This window comes from Odocoileus virginianus, chromosome 10 (genome assembly GCF_023699985.2).
Source record: "Odocoileus virginianus isolate 20LAN1187 ecotype Illinois chromosome 10, Ovbor_1.2, whole genome shotgun sequence".
Classification (NCBI taxonomy): Eukaryota; Metazoa; Chordata; class Mammalia; order Artiodactyla; family Cervidae; genus Odocoileus; species Odocoileus virginianus.
Window position 1 is genome coordinate 10,541,888 of NC_069683.1, and position 10,617 is coordinate 10,552,504.

Here is a 10,617-nt window from a genome sequence, read left to right on the forward strand (position 1 = left end):
TCCCGCCTCTAAAATTCTAACCAGGGGTGAGAAAACAACAATCCAAAGATCAGACTTGCCCTGATACCTGTTTCTGGAATTGCAGTTTTACTGGAACATGGTCACACTCATTTGTTTATGTGTTGTCTGCACATGCTTCCCTGCAACAATGACTGAGCTGACTAGTCACAACAGAGACCAGGTTGCCCACAAAGGCTAAAACACTTACCATCTGTCCCTTCACAGAAAAAGTCTGGCCACTCCCACCCCTAAAACAAATCAAAGAATTAGAGTAGCTCCAAATAGATTCATGCTGTCCTATCTTCCCCACCCACCCATAGAAGGAAATTGCCAATATTTGGGCTTTGGGGACCACATTAAGGTATACCTTGCCATCACTAACATTTTAAAATAAAACAGTGTGTACTCTTTATTTGCATATTCATGGATTGGCATTTTGAAAAGAAGCATCTCTAATATGAATTAAGGACTTTAATTATGTGTGCCTGAAGTGATTTATTCATTGAAGAGTAAAGGAAATATACAATATAAAATGGTAATGAACAAATTAAGGTTTACTGTAAACTCCTCTTCACCCAGGATGCAACCAACCATAGAGTCATTATATATATATAGCTGTTGTTGTTCTTTTGGGGAAGAAATACTAGACAAGGATTTGTTAATGAAATTGATGAGAGAAACAATTTTTAGCATGTCCACTCATAAATAAATGTAACTGATTTTCATAATTACAACACTAAAGCCTTATGAGTAATGTGAAAATGACTAGTGATCTTTGTGAGACTTCGGGGCCTATTAAGTTAATCAGCACTAGTAAGCCAAGTTGCCCAAGTTCAGAATACACAAGAGAGGAAGTATGTTGGTTTATCTTTAACTTTTAGTTTTTGTGCATTATTATAGAAGCTAACCCAAGGAACAGAAAGAAAGAAAATGCATTGAGTTAGTTCTCTCCTTCTCCAACAGACTGTAGATCACCAAACCACTCAATGTAACACTCAGCTTGGTGATCATTAAATACTTGTGAGCAATAAGGTAATTTATACATAGCCACAAACTGCAGTGGGAGAAAATGATAGTAAAGCATCAGACACATTGTGAGGGAGACTACGCTGGGTTGATTGAAAAGATACCAGCTAATGGGCTAATAATTGATTCCTCACATCCAAGTACATATAAATCGCTTCAGAACAAGTAGTGGATCTATTCTCTTTCCTCTTGGTCCGGGCAGGCCTTGTGACTTGCTTTGACCAATAGAGTGAAGCAAAAGAGGCACTCTGAGATTTTCCAACCAGGTCTTAAGAGACCATCTCCTGGAATCTAGTTGCCATGCTGTGAAAAAGTGCAGGCCAAACCCAAGACAGAGAGGCCCAGTGGAGAAGGCCCTGCCAAACAAGAAGTCCTCTCGGACACTCCAGCTCCTAGCAGCTTCCCACCAAATGCAACTGCTTACGCAATTGGAAGCAGTAGAATCCCCAGCCAAGCCCAGTAAACCCACAGTAATAAAGTTTTGCTTTAAGTCACGGTATTTTGGGGTGGTTGGTTACACAGAAGTAGATGCTAAAACAGAGACAGATTTTGACAGCAAGATTGTTTAGACTGATGGTCAGGGACAGACTTATGAGAAGGTGTTGTCTGAACTGAGTGAATAGAAGGATCCAGTTGGAGACTCTCTGGAGGCAGAGCGTTCCAGGCAGAAAACACAGCAGGTACAAAGCCCTGGAGTGACAGTAAACTTGGTGCACTTGAGAAAAAACTGGCAGCCTTGATATTACTGCAAGATAATGAGAAAAACTGAGTCAGAGAGGGAAGGGCTAGATCCTAGGAGGACCTGTAAGTCACAGTAAGGAGTTTAGATTTGCTTTTAAGCCAGTGGAAAACCACTGGAGATTTTTGAGCAAAAAAAAATGATATAAACTGATTTCATTTTTAAAATATCATTCTGGTTGCTGTGTATAATTATGGTTTTTCCATTCCTAGAAATTTTATATAAATGCAATTATACAAAATGCAATCTTCTGTGTTCTGGTTTCCTTCATTTGGCATGTTCTGAGATTCATGCATATTGCTCTGTGTATCACTTTCTTCCTTTTATGCCTAGATAGGATTCCATTATATGTATATGTCATATTTTATCTGTTCACCAGTTGATGGGCATTTGGAGTATTTGGGGGCTAATATGGATAATTCTACTACAAATATCTGCATATAACTCATTGAGTGGACACACATTTTCATTTCTTCTATATAAATATCTAGATAAGTACATGCTTATGGAAAGTGAAAGTTGCTAAGTCATGTACAACTCTTTGTGATCCCATGGACTACACAGTCCATGGAATTCTCCAGGCCAGATATTGGAGTGGGTACCCTTTCCCCTCTCCAGGGGATCTTCCCAACCCAGGGACCGAAACCAGGTCTCCTGCATTGCAGGTGGATTCTTTACCAACTGAGCTATCTGAGAAGCATCAAACTGTTTCCCAAGGTGACTGTACCATTTTACATTCTTGGCAGCAGTAGATAAGAGCTCCAGCTTCTACACATACTCATCAACACCTAGTGTTGTCTATCTTTTTCATTTTGGCCATTCCAAGTAGTATGCTGTGGTATTTTATTGTGTCTATAAATCGCATTTTTCTATTAACTAATAATGTAGATCCTATTTGCTTTAATGTGCTTCTTTGGAGAAATAGCTACTCAAACCTTTGCTTATTTTTATAAAAATTCTTTATATATTCTGGATACATGTTCTTTATCAAATATATGCTTTGAAAATATTCTCTCCAAGTCTGTGACTTGCCATTGTTTATTTTCTTAATGGAATCTTTTGAAGAGGAAACATTTCTAATCCTGGTGAAATCCAATTTTTTAATTTTTGTATAGCTTGATTTTGTGTCCTATGTAAGAAATCTCTGCCTAAGACAAAATCAAGAAAATTTTCCTCTGTATTTGCTTCTAGAAATTTTATAACTATTACATTTGAATCTGTGACCCATTTTTTTGGCAGAATTTTATGTACTGTCAGATCACACTAGAGGGTCACCTCTGCTTATTTTAAGAAGTTTAGATTCAGTAGGTTAAAATTTTTGTCATACAAATAATAGGTGATCTGAAAAAGGAGAAAGTTATCTATTTTTCAATCATGACATCTTAGCCAAAACTGTGTTATTGCTAGTCACAGCTTCATTCACACTATGAAATGCATCTTGAAGCTTCTTCATACCCTCCACCCTAAATCTTCTAGATGTTGGGAGTAAGGGCAAGGGGTAAGGAATGTTCTTCCTACTCCTAATAATTCCTTTCATTTGATGAAAGATCCTCTAGCTTAACATCTCTGAACTCCTTCTGCCCCAGGGGAAGAAAAAAGAGAGGTATCTAGTTGCACACGTGTAACCTGCCCCTCATCTCCTCCTTCCTTGGAAGATAGAGAATATGTGTTCCCACTTGTCCTCAGCCATGCAGTAAACACGGGGTAAAGGCCCCACCACTGGGAACAGACGGAGGGGGAAGGGTGGCCAGCACTGCCTGTGAACAGGTGGTAAGTTTCTCTACCCAGGGGTTTACTATTAGGAAGCCCACTAACCCATAGATAAAAGCCACATGCTTCAATATCAGCTTAATTCATAATAAAGGTAATATTTTGCCTCTATTTACTGAATCTGTTCTCATTTGGTTCAGAATTCAAATGTGGAAGGCTGTTATTTGCTTGAACAGCCTCAATCAAATATTTCCCAAACGTCTATCCTGTGGGTTTCCTAACGCTCTTCCTTGACTTTGTAAATCCTTGCTTCTCTCTTCCTATGGCCAATATATCAAGAATTCATGTTTATAGATAGCCAGCAATTTTATCTTTAAAGTATTATTACAAAGTTTTTAAAAATACAGATGCACAAAAAAGAAAGCATATTAACATTATTTATTCTTATACCCTCAAAACTATGCATCAACGATACCAATAAGATAGACACTTGCCCTACATGGCTATTTAAATTGAAGTTAATTATAATTAAATTAAAATCAAGTTGCACAGTCATACTAGCCCAATTCCAAGTATTCAGTAGCTACATGTGGCTAGGGGCTACTGTATCAGGCAACAAAGGAGAACGTTTCCAACATCATAGGAAAGTTTATTGCATAGACTGCACTAGAGAAAACTTGGGATTTAATATGGTCTTCTATATTAAATGTATATTTATATGAACATAAATGCACATATATATTCATATTCCACACTTATGTAATATCAATTTTGGTGGCTCTGCAAATTATTTTTCTGTATTGATTTCTCTGCTATAACTTCTTTTAAAATATATTTATTTATTTGATTGGAGTAGAATTGCTTTACAGTACTGTTAGTTTCTGCTGTACAATGAAGTAAATCAGCTATATGTATACATATATCCCCTCCTGTTGGAGCCTTCCCTCCCTCCCACCCCCATCCCAGCCCTCTAGGCCATCACAGAGCAACGGGCTGAGCTTCCTGTGTTACACTGCAAATTCCCAGCAGCTATCTATTTTACAAATGGTAATGTACAAATGTCAATGCTACTCTCCCACTTCATCCCACCTTCTCCTTCTCCCCTAGTGTCACATGTTCCATCTCTATGTCTGCATCTCTATTCTTGCCCTGAACATAAGTTAATCTGTACCATTTTTCTAGATTCCATATACACGCATTAATGTACAATATTTGTTTTTCTCTTTCCTACTTACTTCACTCTGTAGGACAGATGCTAGACATCCTTACTATAACTTAATTAGTGAGATGTTGGATACAGACTCTCCCAAACTTTTTTCATTACAGCCAATGATACACTGAATATCCTTGAGTACCTTCAAACTGTCTTAAATTCTTGGGACGACTTACAGAGTCAAAGGGCACACACTTTTCACACTACTGAGAGGTACTGTCAGTTAGAAAGAGAACCCTGGCTTGCATCATATCCAGCCTTCCTACTTGTCTGAAGGTGGAGAATAATTCAGAATGAATTTCCTTCTTTCCAGGAAGCTTATGGAAAAGCAAAAAGGCCAAATGTGAGCAGTTCATTAATATGCTAAGGATTCCTGGGAGTTTGTTGATTGCAGTCACACAAATGTGTCTCCTGGAAGCTATTGCTCTTTTTCATTCACACCCCAGGAATATTTCTAGTGTTCCTTTAGAGTATCAGGTTATTCTCATGGAAATGACTGGAATGTTTCTCACTGGCAGTTGGGCAGTAAACTTAGGCTAAATGTGATGTGTTTTGCCATTGGTATATCTCACTCTCTGCTTGGCATCTCCTGCCACATCATATGTGATATGTTCATACTTTGGTCTCACTAGGGTTGCTAAGGCTGTCTTCCAAAATGGAAGGCACTGGAAGAACTTTTCCAGCTGTGGCAGGAGGGTGCTAACTAAGACTCTAGAGACAAACTGCCCACGTTTGGATCCTCACTCTGCCACTTGGCTGCATGACTTTTTGCTATGTTAAGAAGCCTTTCTTCTTTCAGTTTCCTCATCCATAAAATGTGATAATTAATAGCATGTTCTTACATGTCTACTCCATATAAACACTACGTAACTGTTTGATAAACAGCCTCATCAGTGCAAAATGTACTATTACTCTCTTCAAATTTTATCCATACTTTGTGCTTCTCATGGGATGAGAGAGCAGCAAGTTCAGTCTACCATATCATTAACTAAAATTGAACTTGATGGAACTTCCCTGGTGGTCCAGTGGCTAAGATTTCATGCTCCCAGTGCAGGGGGCCTGGGTTTGATCCCTGGTCAAGGAACTAGATCCCACATGCTGCAACCAAGACCCAGTGCAGTCAAATAAATAAATAATAAAATAAAATAAAATTGAACTTCAGTCAACTAAAAAATAACTAGATCAGCATCTCCCAGAATGTGCCACCTGGGTGGCACATTTCCTCTATAAGGGGAATGGGTTATGATTAAGTCAGTTAGGAAAATGTTGCCCTCTTTCTAGAGTTAGAATACACATTAGAAAATCTGGGATTCTGAGAAGTCCTACAATAAAGAGACCTGTTGACTTGACTTTAACCAAGCATTTTCCAAAGTTATTTGATGTGGACATTTTTCATTGAACAGACCCTCCTTGAGAACAGGCTTTGGGCAATGCTGCCTGCCTATGAGCACAGTGTCTTTAAAGACATCGGTTTGTGAAAGCAGTCGTTAGCTGTTCTTTCCCTCAGAAACATCTGTTAAGCTTCCTCCCCTCACCCGCATCTTGTGCTTGTACTATTGATTTATTTAAACTTTTGGCAGAACTTTACATTCTTTCTAATCAGTTCCATCTTATCTTGTTAGCTTCTGTCTTTTATTTTAGCTTACCAAGATTCGGGGCGAATCTTATGATCAAGTATGCATTCCGGTTTGTCTCCCAGAAAATTTATCAGCATGATTTGTTTTGTCTCCCTCCAGGCATTTGGCAAAAATATCAAGGAAATTCTGCCCAAGGACAGTGCCAGTCTGCTTGCGATTGTTCTTTGTCTGTGTCAGTGATATCTAACAACCCTGAAAACAATTCTCACTAATATCTTGGTGGTAACAAATATTAAGACAAAATTATTCTTCGAAGTGTTTTGATAGGAGTCTGGCTGAAGACATTAAGTTTGATGGAGTGAAAAACTGAGTTTTTAAACAAGTACTTACTGATTAATTGGTAGCTACAGGGGGCATGCTTTAAGATAGGTTTGGCCCCCCTCTGGGTCCTATGTATTTGCCACAGATTCAGAAAGAAAAAGAGTTTTGGTCTATGTCATATATTTGCAGATTTGGCCTTATCCTAAAGCATAGCCTAATTCTCTTCCTCTACCCAATCCAGTGACAGGCCCTGCAGACATTTGAGGTCAAAGATAGTTTGGGAACTTTTTAGGCTTGCTGCCACTTAATCCACTCAATCTCTAGCACTAGCCCCCCACAGAGTTTCATTGATTAGCTACAATAGAATTTCTTTAGCAAAGTGCAATTTATATTAACAAAGCAAAAGCAACAGTTTAATAAAAGTGCCTTAAAATCAAAGCAATATAATCAAAGTCATCAGAACCAGGAATTGAAACAAATTATGAAAACAGGAAATCCAGGAGTTGTTTCATATTTCCCTTTTGCAAAGGACAGTGGGATTCTATTAAAATTAAGCTTATTGTTCTCCACATGAAAGTCTATTAAGGTTACAATTATGCCAAAGTCCTTTCTAAATAATATTATTGTATTTTAAGAGATATATTAAAGGTGTGTTTTAGAAAGATGATTGAGAAATTAAAGTGCCTTTGTTGCACATGAGGAATGGTGGAAAAAATGAGGGGAGATAAGACAAGTGTCCTAAAACATCTGAATAATGAAGTGTGCTTTATTATAATTTCCATTGGCTTTCAATAATGATCACCAAATCCTATATCAAGCCAAGACCTTGCTGTTGTGCTCCATTTCCAACAGACTTCTAAAACTTACCTCTGCAGGATTACAGAAACACCTAAAAATTCTCATGTCCAAAACAGGACTTATTATCCACCTCCTCAGACCAGCTGGTTCTGCTCTGTTGCCTCTGTTAAGAAACGGTGCCAATAGCTCTCAGTCACAAAATCAGGTGTGTGGTGTCATCTCAAGTCTCTTTTTCTCATCCCTACAACTGGAAATTCATAAAATCTAGCTCCTAAAAAAACAACAATAATAATATGAGCAGCTTACACTTTTGAGAGTTTCTATGTGCTGGTCCTTATCCCGAGTGCTTTATGTACATTAATTCATGAATGGCCTTAAAAATTACTCAATGCCCTTCCCTTCCACTCCATTCTTACCACCAGCTTCCTGATTCAGGACTTGTCATTTCTCCCCTGGATCACATTGCTTCCTAATTGGTGTCTCTCACTGTGGCCACCTCAGCCCCCTGGTGTCTCTTCTACATTGAGACAAAGAACCGTTCTAATGCTGAAATCTGATCTTGTCACTTCTCTGTTCAAAATTTCTTGCATAGTTTTCTGTGGACTGCATGATAAAATTCAAATTCCCTCATATGATGATGGACCAGCGCCCTTCAGCTATCCCTTCCACTTTCCACCTTGCACTTTCTTTACAAATCACTGACGCTCTGAGACACAGCACACTGCTGATCCACACCCTGCCCCACTGCCTCCAGAAAGTACCTGCAGGCCGGAGTGCCTTTCCCAGCTCCATGTTCGCTCTTGTACTCCTTTTCCCTTTCAAATCTCAGTTCACACTTCACTATGTCTTTGAAACCTCCCTTATCCAACTCCAAAGTTCTTTACAAGTTTTTGTCCCCTGACAGACAGTGAGCTCCTTAAAATCAAGTTTAAAACTTTGTACATCTTGATATCTTCAGGTCCTGGCTATACAGCTGCTTTCAGAAATGAAAGTTATACTCCATGGAGAGTGGGGATACATAAACTCCCTTCTAGCTCCAGTATTCTATAATATAATAGCTTTCAAGACCTAACTACATACAGGGACTGCTTGATACTATACAGATATGAATCTCAGTCATCCTTCCAGTCATTCATCAATGGCTATCTGAAGATAAGGTACTGATGTGTGCCTGATTGCTACTGTTGTTTTTCAGTCACCCAGTTTCTGACTCTTTCTGACCCCATCGACTGTAGTACACCAGGCTCCCCTGTCCATTACTATCTCCCAAAGTTTGCTCAAATTCATGTCATTTGAGCCAGTGGTGGTGGTGGTTTAGTGGTGGTTTAGTCACTAAGTCATGTTTGACTCTCTTCAACCCCATGGACTGTAGCCTGCCAGGCTGCTCTGTCCATGGGATTCTCCAAGGCAAGAATACTGGAGTGGGTTGCCATTTCCTTCTCCAAGGGATCTTCCTGACCCAGGAATTGAACCCAGGTCTCCTGCATTGCAGGCAGATGATTTACCAACTGAGCTTTGAGGGAAGCCCTGAGTCGGTAGTGCTATCTAACCATCTCATCCTCTGCTGCTTTCTTCTTTGGCCTTCCATCTGTCCCAGCATTAGGGTCTTTCCTAATGAGTCAGCTCTTTGTATCAGGTGGTCAATGTATTAGAGCTTCAGCTTCAGCATCAGTCCTTCCAATGAATATTCAGATGGCATATTCCAAAAATTTCTACAACAGCTCCCTTCCCTCATGGTCTGCTTGCAATAGATGTTGACTTTTTGCCCACTGAAATGTGAGACATGTTCCTTCCCCTTGAATCTGGGTGGGTTTGTAACTCTGAAAAAAGTGCTATTACATGACTTGCAAAGCAAGACCATAAAAGGTCTCTGTCTGGGACTGCTGGGGATGCTCACTCATGGAAAGCAGCCACCATGCTGTAGGAAGCCCAACACCGACATGGAGCCATCATATGTAAGTGTGCTTGCCAACAGCTACAGCTGAGGTTCCAGCCACTCCAGGCTTGTTAAAGAGGCTGGAGATGATATCAGCCTTTAAGGTACCCTGAGCCTTGGAAGCTTCCCCACCAACATCATGGAACAGAAACAACCTATCCCTACTGGGCCCTTTATAAGTTCCTGGTTCACAGTCTTGAGAAAAGTATAATGATTGGAGACTTCCCTGGCTGTCCAGTGGTACGAACTCTGCACTTTCACTGCTGAGTGAAATATATATATTATGCAGCAAAAGAAAACTGATACAATATGCAATAAGGTAGGGTGACCTTTATTGTACCACTTTAAAAGAAATTCTGGTGTACTGGGTTTCAGTAAGTTTTCTGAGAAAAAAAAAAAAGAAGGGGTGAGAGCAGTAGTTCATCTGTCACTCATATCTCCTTAAAAATTTCCATTGCACAAAAGTTACAAAATGGTTTTAAACTCCAGAAGCAACAAGCCAAAGCACATGCATACCACTGTCAACATAATATTCCCCAAATATATTTAACAATGGACTCTTTGTCATCACATGCAAAGCTAGTTTGTAGAAGAGCCCAAAACACTGGGTTACATGAACTCAAATTCACTGAATCAAACTATCCCAAACACTGGTCACCCAGAATAATCTGAGTTTGTTACTCAGGAGGGGCAGCCTTAAATGGGAAGCATAAAGCAGTCAGGTTGTGACTGGAAGTCTCAGCTAGCACACTGTGCCTCCCCTCAGCAGTTCTTAGAGGAAATCAGCCCCTGAGAGGTAGCGGGGCGCGGAGGGAAAGGCGTTTGATAAGCCCCCGTGCATCCATAACCTGCATAGGCTGTGGGGGCCCCAGCCTCAGCTGTGCTAATGGGAGCTCCCTGGCAAAGAGTGACAGGTCTGAACATGTTCAAGAAAAGGACGGATGGGGAAACAGGGAGACACCTGCTCAAAGGCAGACTATTTCCAAGCAGTAAAAAAAAAAAAAAAAAAAAAACACTTTGTTTTTCTGCATGGCTTCTTTTTATTTCAAAATAAACAGGATTCACAGTCCAGAGTGGGAAAGTGATCCTCACATGGTCTGGAACAGTTAATCTTGGTTGCTCACACGGTGATGGGATCCTTGGCATCAGTGAGTCTGTCTCATGCCTTGGGCTTGAGGCTTAGGTGGCATTTTCAGCTCTCAGGTTTCCCATGAATGTATGTTACTAATGTTCTGCATCAAAACACCAGAGCCTTGCTCTTTCAGTGTGATTTGATGCTGATGAGAGGCAGGATAGT